We start from the raw sequence: 17,418 nt of genomic DNA on the forward strand, positions 1-17,418 counted from the left end.
CAATCCGGCCGCTTCTCTGTACATCCACTAATCAAACGCCTCACGAACGCCTTCTTGTTTTTCCCAGGAAGTCTTCCTCAGGGACCCCGCTCCTGACCTGGCTGGCTACCCCCGGGCCGCATGTCCGCATGTCCGCATTCCCCATACAAGGCCCCCCCCCCCCCCCCCCCCCCCCCCGGTTCCTTTCTCAACAAGGGGTGAATGTGGTAGTATGACTCGGGGTATTATGGTACCTGGGAGTGTGAGCTGCCATTGGTGCAGAGGGCTCGCTGCCCATTGGCCCAGGTATCGTGTGCTTCTTATCCCTATTGGCTAAGAGGAAGGTAGCTCCGCCTACGAGGCAGGGTATAAGAACCCATGCTCCCCTGCAGCCAGGCCATTTCCTGTACATCTGCTGCCGGGCTCACTTCTTGTTAATTGAAGCCTTTCATTTCGGACTTCACTCCGTTTCGTGTCTATTGATTGTTCATCACAGGGTTTAAGACAGAATGCAAGGAACAGGGTAAGAGAAACCTGATGATCTTGCAAGATCTGTTTCGAAACCTTTGGTTCGACAAATAAACTATCCTGCAAATTCAAATCTTGTTCTTGGTTTCTAATGGATTTCCCAATCAGGGCTGAACCCTTTCCTTTCCATTGCTGCATGAAGATGTTTTTGACGACATTGTAGTACTGCAGCAGAATATGAAAGGCTGGGGAAAGCAATGACCCTCCTGGGGAACAGCACAGTGCTGAGCATGTTCTGCTGCTACAGTCTGCTGCTTTTCTGTTGCTCAAACCTTCAATTACTAATGCTCAAAACAGCAATTTACCACTGTGTTTACAGCTTGGTGTTCACTGAGACAGTGATCATCGCCATTCACAATGCAGGCTTTTACAGAAGTTAATTGAAAAAAAAGTCCTGCTCTCCATTCTTCTGCAAAGACATTTAGTTGTCTTGGGACATAAATTCACAGAAGTCAGCCATCGTCTGGTGATTATTTCATGTCGCCGATCATGGCGGATCCTGCGGCACACAGTTCATGCCGGGATCTGCAGCTGGAGCGACGCAAACCGCTCCAGCGCCATGCTGGCCACCTGGAGGGGCCACAATTAGTCGTGGCAGCGGCCCGTTCACGCTCTGGAGAATCCGGCCCAAGGTGTGGAGGTGGGCTGCTCAACTACGAGGGGCATCACCATGGCAAAGGCTCTGGGTGCTTGCATACGCGCACACACACGGTTCCCGTGCCACTGTATTAAGCAAAATTGATTTGGCTCAAGAACTCGTGTATTTTCTTTCCCCCTTCCTTTAGATTAAGGGGACTGAAACAGTTGTCTCTTGCCCCATTAATTACTGTTCTGGTTGTTGAAGTGGGTCACAGCTGTGCAGCTGATGGTTGCAGGGTGGTACTTTCCCAAATGAATTGAAATATAGACTGTGTCTGTCTGGATTTGAAGCCCTTGTTTACCTGATCTAACTCCAACTTTTCTGAAGCAACTCTAAATAATAGCTGACACTTTCCGGTTTTCACAAAGAACTTGGGGAGGATACAATTTCCCATTTCCCTTGTTCAACAAAATGATTTACTTGACAATTTCTGCTAAAGCTGGTGACAGTACAATTACTTGTGGTTTAGTTCTGCTACACTCTTATTTGCTTGGCCAGTTTTGAATCACTAAGTTTTTACTTCTAGGCTTGAATTTATGTGTTGCCGTCACACTCTCATAGGCTTTAGTAACATGTGCATCTGAGGCCTGGTGCTTGCCTCTGCTGTATCTTGAGGTGTGAAATGCCCCCAATCTCTCTCCAATGCTGGCATGCCTTTCCAGCATTGCCGTCACACTTCAGAGAATTCATCATGTGTGTGCTTTGAAAATCAGTATACCCCCTGCATTTCTGAACCCAGACTTAGCTGATTCATGATTTCTACAGTCCAGAGAAAATACGCTCGAGATCAGATTGTCAAAGATTGAGTGGAGTGAGTGAGGTAGGAATGGAGCCACTGGCACATTTATGTTGGTTCTTTCTCCCTTTGGCACCAATATTTCGATTAGCAGCTAGAACTTTAACCAATGCCATCTTCGAAAGTCAATCATTGTAAAATGTCTCCAATTTCCACCTTTGTAAAGGAAGAGCAAATGTGTCTTTTTTGTAACACATCTGTCCATAACTTCCTGGTTCCCCAATGTTGCATTTGGGGGGGACCCCAATGATGTGCTGGGGAATCCCTCGAGGAAGTTCCCACGCAAAGGTTTACCCGGTGATTACCCAGAAGTGCTTATTTCCCCTAGACAATTGTACTGGGCTGGGAACCATGCGACAAAGCAATTTATATCGCTAACTTCAGATGGTTCTGCCAGTTTTAGCTGTAGTTACTATGAAAGAGTTATAAGGAAAATAATCACTTCTATGATGACTCTATGAACTCCAGAGCAACTACATAAACGCCCAGACTGAGCCTCACATGGGATCCCCTTCACATGCACGCACATTGGCCCCAGCAGGTACCCCACACCACCCCCACCCATGATCCAACATGATCCCTACCAAGGCCTAGTGTGACCCCCCCACTCCCAGTCCGACCCTCCCCCCTCCCCCTGGCCTGACCCAGCCTTTCCCCCCCCCCCCCCAGTCCGACCCCCTCCCCCCTGGCCTGCCCCCCCCCCACAAGTAGAACCCAACGACCCCCCCCCCCCACTCTCCTACCCCCTCTGACCTGGCCAGGTTTTCGACAGTACAGCATTCCCTCAGGACTCCATGAGTTTTGATTATATATTCAAGCCATGGAGCGATTCTCACCCCCATAATCTTTTGAGTCTGCAAGTGTTATCAATCAACGCAAGTTGATGTGTGAACAGTAGAAAATTCTCTGAAGCAGATTTAATTGGGATTGGATAATGGATCTTTAGGATGTCCAAGGATTTTTTTGTTCTACTTTTCATGTCTTTGTCTTATTTTCTTACCCTTCACCGGTCTTCCAAGTTAGATTTCTCCATTAGTAAATAGCTGTCATGTCACTGTTTGCCAAGGAAAACATATACTCTTCCTATAACTAACTGCACGCTGTTAACATCATATTAAATTTGTACTTTGTAAGACTCATTTCCAGTAACAGCAACACTCATTATTAATGGTTATAGAGTAAGAATTCAATTGTTCTATTGTTGGATATCAATACAAGTCATAAAATGGTTTATTGAATAAGGTAAAAATATTACAAAATGGCATTGGGAAGTCTACAAGGACATTTGTAATGCACATGTTCACACTTTGTTTGAAGACAGGGTCCTTTGAACCATTCAAGTAGATTATAGCCTTGTAATCACTCCTCAAAAAATGCGTACAATGTTAAAATCCATATATTTCACATTATTTGGATGACTCAACATTTCATTTCCACTTTCAAGTGAAACATGTGCAGCACAACCAGAACTCTTCAATGATGAACTGAGAAATGCAGTTTCAATGTTAGTGGTCAGGAAATCTTTTCTGTGAATAAGGAATAGTTGTTCCAAACACAAGGACAGCATGGTAGCACAGTGGGTAGTGTTGCTCGTTCTGGGTGAGTGTGCTTAACACTCAATTTGGCTCTGTTTCTTTACTTAGCTCTGGAGTCGCCAGGTATCGTTAAGATACCGCCACAAGTTTCAAGGTGAAGTTCAAAGCAATAAAACCATACACCAATTAGTAAGTTCAAACAACTGAGTTTATTATAATACAATTATAACAACTACCCATGCACACGCTAAAAGGATTAAACTATTCCTGCCGCTAAATAAAGTAATACTTATCTCGAAGGAACTGCAGCATCAGGACACAAGGCCTCTTGCTCTGCTCTGGTCTGCAGACTTCAGGTTGGTATAAGTTAAAAGGGGACAGGAGTGTCTATCTCTGGTAGCGATCGTTGTGAGACACTTACTTGCTGGCGGCTGCTGTCCCAAACCTCTCCTCTCTCTCCTTCAAGGTCTTCTTGGCAAAAGCTGGTCGAGGTGCTGGTCCACAGGGGAGGGCTGGTCAAGGAGAGAGGAGGGCTGGACAAGAAGAATGAACCATGTGTGGGACCTGTCTTTTATAGGTCCCAGGGATCCACGCCCCTTTGGGTGGACTCCCTTACCTACTCGGAATCGATTGGGTCTCTTCCCAATCGATATGTTTGAATCCCCCCAATACTGAGGCTGTTCCTTAGCTACTGGGCAGGCTTTCAGGCTTTGTTTTCGAACCCTGCTGGTGCCTGGGTGTCTGGTATTCTTTACAATGTTGCAGTTACTTCCCCATTTGTGTCCATTGTCTCTGGAATCGTTCCATTAATATGCTAACTATCCCGGAGATTGCCTCATTAGTATGCGGAATGTTCGTTTCGGTGCTGTCTGCTCTCTTAGCAAACAGAATCCACACCTGCTTGGTGCAGCCTGCTGATGCTGCAAACATTGTCCATTTTATCCTATATGCTTTGCGTTCCTCCATTTTGTATTTAGTGAATGGCCAACTTCGGTGGCTACAGTAGCACTGTTGCTTCACAGCTCCAGGGTCCCAGGTTCGATTCCCGTCACTGACTGTGTGGTGTCATGTGAGAGTACCTTTAATAAATGGGTGTTTAGAAATGGGTGTGCACATAAATATCTGTAGTGAGAGTACCTTTAAGAAATGGGTGTTTATTACTGCAGTGATGTCTGAGAGTGGGTGGAGCTGGGCTGTCGGTCAGCTTTTTACTTGCATTTTTGAGCAGGCTGCAGGGTGTGTTTTAGTTTCGTTTTCAGTGTTGGAGCTGAAGCCAGACCAAACAGGTATACTGCTGTTCTCTCTGCCATCAAAAGACTATCTCTTGATCATTTGGTGAATTCAGAATTATAAATGTTTTCAGTAGTGACTTTAAACTGATGTGCTTCTGATAAAGGTTTTGTTTTTAAGCCGTATGGATGTTAAAAAGGTAAGTTTAAAGGTTTAATTGTATTTGAATTAATGGTTGCTAAGATGTTCACTGTTTGTTTTAAAAAGGTCAACTTGACTTAAACATTGTTTTACTTTAAAAAATACTTTTCCATTTCTGCTCTACCACACCTGTAGAGTGGGTCATATGCTCCCCATAACCACAATCTATTAAAAGCTGTGCGTCAGATGAACTTCATGATACACTTCAGGGTTCTCTAAACCCTGGCCCATAACAGTGGAGTCTACACGCTCTCCCCGTGTCTTCGTGGGTTTCCTCCGGGTGCTCTGGTTTCCTCCCACAAGTCCCAAAGACGTGCTTGTTAGGTGAATTGGACATTCTGAATTCTCCCTCTGTGTACCTGAACAGTCGCCGGAATGTGGCAACTTGGGGCTTTTCACAGTAACTTCAATGCAGTATTAATGTCAGCCTACTTATGACAGTAAAGATTATTATTATTATCTACACAGAATATCCTTAACCATTCCAGAATCAAGATTGCAAGGTTGCCAACCTAAAATGCTGGAAAAAATCAGCAGGTCTGGCAGCATCTGTGGAGAGAATTACAAGGCGGAGGGAAACTGTGTAGAACACATCCCAAGATCAGAACTCATGTCAAAACCTGTAATGAATGATTAAACATTCTTTTGTTTTAACCATTTTAGTTGACTTGTTTGAAACACGTCTGAATGAGTGAGTGCCGCTGATATCATTGGCACCTCTGATATCATTGGCACCTCATTGTCCTTGATAGGTATGTCCCTGTCAGGCAGGGAGGAAATGGCTGTGTGAGGGAACCATGGTTCACAAAGGAGGTTGAATGTCTTGTCAAGAGGAAAAAGGAAGAGTATGTAAGGATGTGAAAACAAGGTTCAGCTGGGTCGCTTGGGGGTTACAAGGTAGCAAGGAATGAGCTAAAAAAAAAGGGCTTAGGAGAGCTAGGAGGGGGCATGAGAAGTCCTTGGTGGGTCGGATCAAGGAAAACCCCAAGGCTTTTTACTCTTATGTGAGAAATAAAAGAATGACCAGGGTGAGGGTAGGGCCGGTCAAGGACAGTAGTGGGATATTGTACATGGAGTCAGAAGAAATAGGAGAGGCGTTGAATGAATACTTTCTTCAGTGTTCACCAAGGAAAGGGGCCATGTTTTTGAGGATGAGAGTGTGATACAGACGGGTAGGCTGGAGGAGGTCGATGTTCTGAGGAAGGATGTATTAGCAATTTTGAAAAACCTGAGGGTCAACAAGTCCCCTAGGCCAGATGGGATATATCCAATGATTCTTTGGGAGGCAAGGGATGACATTGCAGAGCCTTTGGCTTTGATCTTTGGGTCCTCACTATCCACGGGGATAGTGCCAGAGGACTGGAGAGTGGCGAATGTTGTTCCTCTGTTCAAGAAAGGGAATAGGAATGACCCTGGTAAATATAGGCCAGTTAGTCTTACTTCGGTGGTCGGTAAGTTAATGGAAAAGGTCCTGAAGGATAGGATTTATGACTATTTGGAAAGATGCAGCTTAATCCGGGATAGTCAACATGGATTCGTGAAGGGTAGGTCTTGCCTCACAAATTTGATTGAATTCTTTGAGGAGATAACTAAGTGTGTAGATGTAGATGAAGGTAGAGCAGTTGATGTTGTAGACATGGATTTTAGTAAGGCGTTTGATACGATTCCCCATGGTCGGCTCATGGAGAAAGTAAGGAGGTGTGGGATAGAGGGAAATTTGGCCAATTGGATAAGTAACTGGCTATCACATAGAAGACAGAGGGTGGTGGTGGATGGAAAATGTTCAGAATGGAGACCAGTTACCAGCGGTGTACCACAGGGATCAGTGCTGGGTCCTCTGCTATTTGTGATTTTTTTATCAATGACTTGGAGGAGGGTGCTGTAGGGTGGGTCAGTACATTTGCTCATGACACCAAGATTGGTGGAGTAGTGGATGAGGTGGAGGGCTGTTGTAGGCTGCAAAGAGACAGAGCTGGGCCACAAAATGGCAAATGGCATTTTATCCTGATAAGTGCGAGGTGATTCATTTTGGTAGAAACATTTTGAAAGCGGATTACAGTGTCAACGGCAGGGTTCTGAGGAATGTGGAGAAACAGAGTGATCTTGGGGTTCATGTCCACAGATCTCTGAAGGTTGCCACTCAAGTGGATAGAGCCGTGAAGAAGGCCTATAGTGTGTTAGCGTTTATTAACAGGGGGCTTGAGTTTAAGAGCCGCGGGGTTATGCTGCAACTATACATGACCCTGGTGAGACAACATTTGGAGTATTGTGTGCACTTCTGGTCACCTCACTATAGGAAGGATGTGGCAGCATTGGAAAGGGTGCAAAGGAGATTTACCAGGATACTGCCTGGTTTGCAGGATAGGTCTTATGAGGAAAGGTTGAGGGAGCTAGGGCTTTTCTCTTTGGAGCGAAGGAGGATGAGAGGCGACTTAGTAGAGGTTTATAAGATGATGAGGGGGATAGATAGAGTGGACGTTCAGAGACTATTTCCGCGGGTGGATGTAGCTGTTACAAGGGGACATAACTATAAGGTTCAGGGTGAGAGATATAGGAGGGATGTCCGAGGTAGGTTCTTTACTCAGAGAGTGGTTAGGGTGTGGAATGGACTGCCTGCTGTGATAGTGGAGTCGGACACTTTAGGAACTTTCAAGCGGTTATTGAATAGGCACATGGAGCACACCAGAATGACAGGGAGTGGGATAGCTTGATCTTGGTTTCAGACAATGCTCGGCACAACATTGAGGGCCGAAGGGCCTGTTCTGTGCTGTACAGTTCTATGTTCTCTGTTTCAGAAGAGTTGCTGAACCATCTCGTGTGGGGGAGGAGAGCTGGTAAACACAGTTTACTCAGGTTTATGCTCTATCTCTACTTTCAGCCCAACAACCCCACAAGCAATCTCCAGAACTCGTCCAAGTTAGTGTGCCCACTGTTCACAATGTTGAAAAGAAATTACAGAACAGCAAGTCTGCTGAGCTGAGAGCAAGTGAAAAACACCCAAAACACAAACACAAAATACTGCAAATACACACGCGGTCAGTGCAGCAGAAAGACATCTTGTGAAGGGCCTTCACCCAAACCTTTTGTATGGGTGTCCCCCTAGGCCACCCTCCTATGTGCCCTCTGAGCCCAGCCAACCCATCAACCCCTTAAGACAAAGGAAACTACAAGAAGTTGTATGAGCAATTTTCCAAAAACATCAAGCTTGGAATTCATGAAGACTCTCAAAATCGCATGAAGATTTCTGAGTTGCTCAGGTACCATACTTCTGTGAGTGGTGATGAAATGGTATCTCTCAAAGATTATGTTTCCTGTATGAAAGACAACCAGAAGCATATCTATTACATTTTGAGCGCACTCCAGTACTGAAAGGCACTCACCCAAGATCTCCAAGGCGAAGGGGTTAGATCCCATTGCCTTGGGTGGATCGTGGGAATGCATATTAGAGTGATATTAGCTGTCTCACTCTAATATGCAGATTAGCCAACAAGTGGTCCGTCCACATGAGCAGGCCTCACATTGAGTTAGACCTCGCGAGGCGTGGCAAGCTGGGTGGATCCCGGAAGAGAGAGCTCCAGGCATCTACCAGTTGTCGCGCCACGCTGCCTTCACGCGTAACATGAAGGATAGATCGCGGCCCATGTGTGAGCTTGACCTGGGTGGCAACTTTCAGGGATCTATGTACATGAACACCGAGATCTCTCTGCTCATCCACACTCCCAAGAATCTTACCATTAGCTCAGTATTCTGTCTTCCTGTTATTCCTTCCAAAATGAGAAGCGCTTGATAAGGTTCCCCATAGTGGGCTATTGCAGAAAATACAGAGGCATGGGATTCAGGGTGATTTAGCAGTTTGGATCAGAAATTGGTTAGCTGAAAGAAGACAAAGAGTGGTGGTTGATGGGAAATACTCTGACTGGTGTCCAGTTACTAGTGGTGTGCCACAAGGATCTGTTTTGGGGCCATTGCTGTTTGTCATTTTTATAAATGACCTGGAGGAGGGCGTAGAAGGATGGGTGAGTAAATTTGCAGATGACACTAAAGTCGGTGGAGTTGTGGACAGTGCAGAAGGATGTTACAAGTTACAGAGGGACATAGATAAGCTGCAGAGCTGGGCTGAGAGGTGGCAAATGGAGTTTAATGCAGAAAAGTGTGAGGTGATTCATTTTGGAAGGAATAACAGGAAGGCAGAGTACTGGGCTAATGGTAAGATTCTTGGTAGTGTGGACGAGCAGAGAGATCTCGGTGTCCATGTCCATAGATCCCTGAAAGTTGCCACCCACGTTGAGAGGGTTGTTAAGAAGGCGGACAGTGTGTTAGCTTTTATTGGTAGAGGAATTGAGTTTCGGAGCCATGAGGTCATGTTGCAGTTGTACAAAACTCTGGTGCGGCCGCATTTGGAGTATTGTGTGCAGTTCTGGTCGCCACATTATAGGAAGGATGTGGAAGCATTGGAAAGGGTACAAAGGAGATTTACAAGAATGTTGCCTGGTATGGAGGGAAGATCTTATGAGGAAAGGCTGAAGGACTTGAGGCTGTTTTCGTTAGAGAGAAGAAGGTTAAGAGGGGACTTAATTGAGGCATACAAGATGATCAGAGGATTAGATAGGGTGGACATCGAGAGCCTTTTTCCTCGGATGGTGATGTCCAGCACGAGGGGACATAGCTTTAAATTGAGGGGAGATAGATATAGGACAGATGTCAGAGGTAGGTTCTTTACTCAGAGAGTAGTAAGGGCGTGGAATGCCCTGCCTGCAACAGTAGTGGACTCGCCAACACTAAACGCATTCAAATGGTCATTGGATAGGCATATGGACGATAAGGGAATAGTGTAGAGGGACTTTAGAAGGGTTTCACAGGACGGTGCAACATCGTGAGCCGAAGGGCCTGTACTGCGCTGTAATGTTCTATGTTCTATGTAATACTGTCCTTGACTAACAATGCCACCCCTCCCCCTCTTTTACCACCTTCCCTGAGCTTACTGAATATCTAAACCCGGCACCTGCAACACCATTCCTGTCCCTGCTCTATCCATGTCTCCGAAATGGCTACAGCATCGAAGTCCCAGGTAGCAACCCATGCCGCAAGTTCACCCACCTTATTCCGGATGCTCCTGGCATTGAGGTAGACACACTTTAAACCACCTTCCTGCCTGCCGGTACACTTCTGCAACTTTGAAACCTTACTCATACCTGAATGTTGGAGGAGAGGCGAGACATCCCCTTAAACGGTGTGGGCATGAGGCTACTGCCCACAGTTGTCAACCGGGCCTGGGCAGGAGTGGCAGAGGTGCCCAGCGTGGTGAGCCGCACCAGGTCGGTATGTGTCAACCAAGTGAGCCCCTAATGGAAAATTATGACCCTTTAGCAAGTGAGTCACCTCTCTCGCCCAGACCACTCCTTCCCAAGATCTCACCATGCGTCTTGTCTTTTGTCTTGCAGGATCATCATCCGACCAGTCCGGGGACGACACCGACTTCTCGCCACTGCTTTCACCTGCACCCTTCACCATCGCACAGACTATCACCTCGGTGGGGTATTTTAGTGAAGAGGTTCCTCGATTACCTTCTGGTGCGCACGTCACACATCAGATGGAGGTAGGGGCTCCCGACAGAGTGGATAGTCAGAGGGCTGCTCCTTCCAAGGAAACAGCTGTAGCCTGGACAGGTATCGCACCTCTGGGAGAAATGTAGATAAAGGGCCAGGGTCTATAGGAGGGAGTGTCAGCAACATTCCAATGCTTGCACGTGTAGCTGGGGGAGTCCAACCAACTTCAGGTGCAGGAGACGGTGACAACAATGTCTGGTACCCAGGCCAATATTAAACGGTGGGCTCCGTGGTGAAAGCCTTGGATCGAAAAGTCACAGCAATGGGTCAAGACGTTCAAGGCTTTGAACACACTGTGCAGTTGATGTCTGAGGCTCAGGACAAGGGAGCTTAGTCACAGGCAGCCATGTCCCAGGCCCACATGGACATTGCTGCAACACTCCAGAGCTTGACCCAATCACAAAGGATCATGGTTGAAAGCATCGAGAGCATCGCCGGGCACTGACTGACCCCTGCCAGTCACAGAGAGACATGACCGAGGTAATGAGGGACATGATTCACTCACTGAGGGACGTGGCCCAGGCTCGGTGCTCCGTAGCTGAGGGCACCGAGACCCTGGTTGCGACGAGGGCAGGCTTCCAGGACTGGCAGCACCAAGTGAGGAACAAGCCTCCGGAGCTCATTGCAGCCTCACTTCTGTCCCATGGAGTAGTCGGGGATGATTGAAAACCCCGAGGAAGGAGGAAGCGAGGGGGCCCGTGCCTCCCACAGGGAAGGTTCTGAAACACCTCAGCATTTCTGAATCCCCCCACCTGACACTGGCACATCTCATGGGTAGCGGGCAGAACAGGATTGCACAATGCCACCTGTGACACCTAAAAGTCGGCCGGGCCATCCAGGTTCAGGCCCTCCAGAAGGTGGCCGCCAAAGGCATGTGAGGTCAAAGGACGAGATACGCAGCAGGCCGCCTCTACGTCTGATATGCTGTCTGGGGTCACACATAGAAGGAGTGGTAGGGCACATAAAATAAGTAAGTTAGACACCAATTAAGATAAAACACCTTTTCACCACCATTCCGACCTGCCTCAATACTCTCTCCGAAGGGTGTGAGGTATAGGCTGACTTGGTTGTAAAGATATGGGAGGTTGGTCATGTGGGGTGTGAGTGTTGGAGGGTGGCCTGGGGAAGGGCCATCAAGACAATTGAACGCTTCACCTGGGGTCACCCTCAAAGGGTGAGGGTGCCTTGCACCACCGCTCACCATCTCAATAACCGTTCCCGCCCGCCCCTGCCACCCATGGGCCTGAGATGGAATAGCCAGCATTTATGCAGGGATCACCAGGCGGACAGTGGAATATGATCCTAAAAGCAGGCGGCAGACTTTGTCAAACAATGAGGAGCACCAGAGCTCATCTCACAGCGAGTCGTCATCACCCTCCATCCCATGGACAAGCCCTCTCATATTGCCTGCCCAGGGCTAATACCCAGAGTAGTGATGCTAGTAGGACCCTCAGAAGGGGCTGGTGGGATGGAGTGAAGGAAGGAGGGAGAGGGGAGGATGTGAGCAGCTATGGGGAAGGGCACCATTTTAAAGGGGGGGTGGAAGAATATGGAGATGGGCGACAGGGTGGTGGAGCTGCCGGTGGCCAGGCTTCCTGGGTAGGCAGTTCTGGAGGTGATGAGGCTGTCCTGTGTGTGGTGACCCTGCAGCACATGTTACAGTGCCAACCAGCGCTCCATGCCCAGTTCTTCCTGAGCATCTTCCTCATCAGATGAGGCCTGGTGTTCTTCCTCCTCCTCCAGAAAATCCCCACTCCGCTGCCTGATGCTGTGCAGGACCTAACAGGCCAGCACAATGTTGGAGACTCTCCTGAGGCTATATTGGAGTGCCCTACTGGAGCAGTCCAGGCATCGGAAGCTCATCTTGAGAATGCTGATGCACCGTTGAACGGTGCTCAATGATGGGTGTCATTATTGCAATTCACCGTGTCCGTCTGGGGCCTTTGGACAGGCATCATTAGCCGAGACCTCAGAGGAGAACCCTTGTCACCCAACAGCCAACCTCTCACCCGAGGGAGCGCCTTGAAGGTGCTGGAAAGCGGCGAGTGCAGCAGGACCTATGTATCACACACACTGCCTGGGTATCGGGCGCAGACGTGCAAGATGGACAGCTGGTGGTCACATTCTAACTGCACATTCAGGGACTGGAAGCCTGATGAAGGACATCCCATGATGAGCCGGGGAGGGACAAGTACCCCATCGATCACTCCCTGGACCTGGGGCATGCAGGCGATGCCAGCAAATCCTGCTACCCTGGCGTCCTATGGAAGCTAAAGAAATTTGGCATGTCTGCAGGGACTCTCACAAACTTCTACAGATGTGCAATAGACAGCATCCTACCCGGCTGCATCACAGCTTGGTATGGCAACTGCTCGGTCCAAGATCGCAAGAAACTGGAGTGTGTGGTGAACTCAGCCCAACGCATCACACAAACTTGCCACCCTCACATTGATTCTGTCTACACCTCCCGCTGCCTCAGGAAGGCAGACAGCATTATCAGAGACCCCTCCCATCCAGGCATTGCCTTCTTCCAGACCCTTCCATCAGGCAGAAGGTACAGAAGTCTGAAGACCCCCACATCCAGACATAGAACAGCTTCTTCCCCCAGCTTCTTCCCCACAGCTATAAGACTCCTCAACAACTCCCCCTCGGATTGATCTGTTCCCTGTAAGAACACTACTCTCTTTGTCTATTACGTTCCCTCAGATGCAGAAAACTACTTTTCACTGTACTTCGGTACATGTGACAATAAATCAAATCAAATCAAATCAAAAATCAAATCCAGACTGAGCTTTCCACTGCAAGAGCGCACGTGGCATTCGTCACAGCGCAGATACACCTTGGCACAGGTGTCTGAGAGACCCCAGACAGGTTCTCACTCGGTTCCTGGAAAGACCCAGTGGAATAAAGGTTCAGGAAGACCACCACCTCAGTGGCCATCGGGAGCGGGCTTCCTCCCCAATACCCCCATGGTGCCAGTTTCGTCACCATCTGGCACTGGTGGCGCATGGTCTCCCTGGTCAGCCAAAGTCTTTGGCAGCACAGGTGGTCCGGTATCCCCTCAAAGGACATGCGCTGACAATGTATACGTGCCCTGATATGACACCTCCTTCGCACCTCTTCTTCGGCCTATTGGGCGGCCAGCAATCGCACCTCACTGGCCGGCCCTGCTCTTCTGGGGCAGACTTCTCTTGTGTAGGGTCCTCCCTGAGCAGGTCCTTGTCCTCCAGCCTCCGTGCATCTGCAATGGCAGCTGTGGCCAGGTATATAGCAAGCATTCCTGGCTGTACTCCGAAATTCATTCTCTGCAGGGTGGACAAGAGAAGACATGTCAGCAAGATGAGTCTTCTCTTTGTCCATCCAGATTCAACGGTAACCCTGAGTGCACTTCAGCTCCACCCTCCACATGTCCCCCTCCCATACCCACCCTCAACCCTCAGCCATTCCCCCCAATATGTTGCCTTCCACACTGCACCCCTGTCCCCATTAGTGAGTGACACCAGGGAGTCTCTATCCTCACCACCTGTCCCTGTCAACAAGGGTACCAATGGTTGCCGTAAACTAGTGGGCCACTGATTAAACTTGACCACTCCCATCCCATTGATGGGTCAGCTGGGGTCTGAGGGGTTCCAGGGGGTGGGCTCCAGAAAGATCAGATACGCTGTGAACATTTACAGGACAGAGCGAGCTGTCAGCAGAGTGGGAAGCCAGGGGCCTGTAACTTGTGCCAAAGGAGCGCATTTAAAACAAATACAGCAGCAATGGCTGCCTGAGCCAGGCCACCCTGATTTAGAGGAGGACACCCCGAGTTCACTGATATATCAGCAAGTCGCTCCCACTACTCCCCTCAGTCCTGGCAGCCACACACCAGAAACCTCTACCATTTTAAACAGTTTATCAAACTTTGCTTACCTTCTCTCTCTCCTCCTCAGCAGCCGTGGCACCCAGTCTGTTTGTAAATACCTGTAGTAAATGGCGCCTGCGTGATCTCCGCCTGAGAGTGGCGGAGAATTTTTGGAGGCCTGGAGCATAGAGGTGTAAGGGTCCTTCCTGTACACTCCCTGTTTATTCCCTTATTTCACCTTCCTTTAAGTTTTGCCATTAAAGCTTTGATCCATGGATGATTATTAGACATGTCACTTCAAGGCAAATGGTCCCTGCCTTGATTTCAAACAAAAACCTGTGCTGGTTTGAATTGGAGTTGTGGACTTAACGGCACCAATGTCAGAGATTGGCTGATCTTGGCTTGATTGATTTGGCTGACAGCCAATGGATTGGCCCAAAAGGCTGTGCTCTGCCCGGTAACACACGGTGATTGGATCTGATCCCACTGGAATATTTTCAGAGTCACAAGGTTTTCAGTTGGGTTACAGTTTGACTCCTTGCACTTTCAAGAGAAGATTACTCTCTCTCCTCTCTGTTTTTCTCCAGAAGGGCTGTGTTTGTGAGCTGGCAGAAAGCCTGGATCAATCTATTTACAGGAGAACCATTACAGGCTACGCAGGCAAAGTTCATAATCTGTTAACTCTCCCCAAAAATGCTGGTGTGAATTGACTATCTTTCCCTTGGAGGCCTGCTGCCTGTGCGTACTACCTTTTCTACACCACAGAGGCCTGCAGACAGGCCACAAACTGAAAGCAGAGTTAAATGAAACAGGGACTCTGCCTATCCAGGAACATTGTGAGTACAAGCTGCAAAACAAAGACTGTAATCTGCAAGCTTACTGTGAAGAAAGCATACTGGGAACCATCATCTGAAGCAAAGACTCTTTTCTCTTTCACTTATGTTGCTTCTTTTTTCCTCCTTTTCCACCCCTCTGTGTTTGGCTGCTATGTGCGTGTGTGTGTGGGGGGGGGGGGGGGGGGGGGGGGGATTGAGGGGGGAAGGCAAGTTGCAGCAGGAGTTAGGGACACATAAGACTTCATCAACTGTATTTGTGGCATTTTTCAATTTAGTTCTTGTTATAAATAAACAGCAATTATATTTAAACCTACAAACCTAGTGATTGTAATTATTGGGTAGCCAAGGGCCAAAGACTTTGAGTATTTTTACAAGAATTATTGGTTAATTCAATTGTGTGCGACTCCAGGATGACTGTGGCTGGAATTGACCACTCAGTTGCCCAGGGTGCTGTAACAGTGGGTATCTGTGTGAATCACATTTAAATGCATGCAAATGCTGGTTTTACATGCTGCAGCCAGCGGGAGGTGCAAACCTTGTTATCACCTTGTTGAATCAGCGCTGGGCGCAGTCCTTGATTTTGGCTGAATGCCTGTTTCTCCGCCCGATCGCAGCTCGTGTTTGCGGTGCTGTGAGGCAGAGAACTTAACCCAGTATGTCTCCTACAGCCATGATTGAGAGGTTATAGGGCAGCATGGTGGCGCAGTGGGTAGCACTGCTGCCTCGCAGCGTTGAGGAGCTGGGTTCTATCCTGGCCCCATGTCACTGTCCGTGTGAAGTTTGCACATTCTGCCCGTGTCTGTGTGAGTCTCACACCCACAACCTAAATTGTCCCTTAATTGGAAATTTTTTTTTCAAAGATTAAGGGGTTGTAAAATCATTGATTTTAGCCATTTACTTATTTACAGATAGCTGGCTAATGGAATATTGCCCGGAATTCTCAAGTCATTCTGATTCACTTTTCCTGCTGGCAGCGCATCCCCGCCATTGGGTTTCATGGCGGCGTGGGGTGATTTCAATGGGAAATCCCATTCACAAGCGGGAGGATAGATTTTCGCTGCCAGCGAACAGCGCGTGGCTGAGAAGCACACCAGCGCCAAATTCTCCATTCTTGTTCACAGCAGTGGCTGGGAGAATTCCGACCATTATATTTGGTGCTGGTTATACAGGTCATGGGACACCTTGCTGGAGGAGACAGAAGATTGCCTTATGCTTTGGGTACAGGTGATGTAATTAAGGGGAGGAGCCAGGTCTGTCTGTAGTTTCAGTTTGCCATAGGATTTTAGTCTACCAAGAAGTATCTTTTGGTTTGCTCCTGAAATGTTCTCTCCAAGGTCTCTGCACAGAGAAAAGTAAGCAAACCTGATTGGCTGTTAACTTCATTTACAAGTGGTATTTGAACTATATTGGTTTGCTTAATTGGAATAATTTTGGCAGATTTAAGAACTGTTAACTGTAAAACTATTGCTTTGTTGCTAATGTGGTTAATTCTGTATTTAAATTAAGTTTGTTTTAACATAAAAGATACCTATTGGTCAGGGTCATCACTCCTGTGGTACAGTCACCTATCCTCACAGTTTTACAAATTGCAAACAGTTGGGTTCCAATCCGGGATTCTAACAGAGAATAGAATGCCTTTCTTTGCCATGACTTGTTGGCCTTACAATCAATATCTTCGGCAAAAATATTGATGCCCATATGGTTGAATTAGAAAGAGTATAATTCTGTGTCAAAGAAACCTGCATCCAGTGACAGGCAACATGGAGATAGTCCACTGAAACTTACATGAATAGAGACAAACCTTCAAACACATACAATGTCTAAAGATAGTCATCACACTTTGGGCAGTTTCCCTTCATAAAAGCCAAATACTGTACCGCGAGCTGGGTGAAGGAAATAAGTGAAATTATTCTCCTAATTCTTTTAAAGGTAGAAGTGAACAGATCTCCACATGTTAGAGCTACTCAAATCAGAGTTCTGCCACTAATTGAAACGTCACATTTTTACTTATATTGATTCTACAGCACAGACACCGGTCAAATGCCCCAACTGTTCTATGCCAATGTTTCTAACCACAAACCTTCACCCATTCCCCCATCTTCTAAGTCAATCACATATCCTTATATTTCCTTCTCACCTGCTTAGTTAGCTTCCCTCAAATGCATCCACTCTATTCACCTCACCCATTCCATGTGGTTGGTTCCGCATCTTTGCCATACTCTG

At 47.6% G+C, this 17,418-nt stretch overlaps 1 protein-coding gene across 3 annotated transcripts in view; it reads right to left on the bottom strand.

Moving 5' to 3' along the window:
• Positions 1-17,418, bottom strand: part of LOC119953253 (ran GTPase-activating protein 1-like) — a 1,177,855-nt gene that overhangs the window by 645,181 nt on the left and 515,256 nt on the right. The gene's annotated exons all lie outside the window — the stretch shown is intronic.

This window comes from Scyliorhinus canicula, chromosome 18 (assembly GCF_902713615.1).
Source record: "Scyliorhinus canicula chromosome 18, sScyCan1.1, whole genome shotgun sequence".
NCBI lineage: Eukaryota > Metazoa > Chordata > Chondrichthyes > Carcharhiniformes > Scyliorhinidae > Scyliorhinus > Scyliorhinus canicula.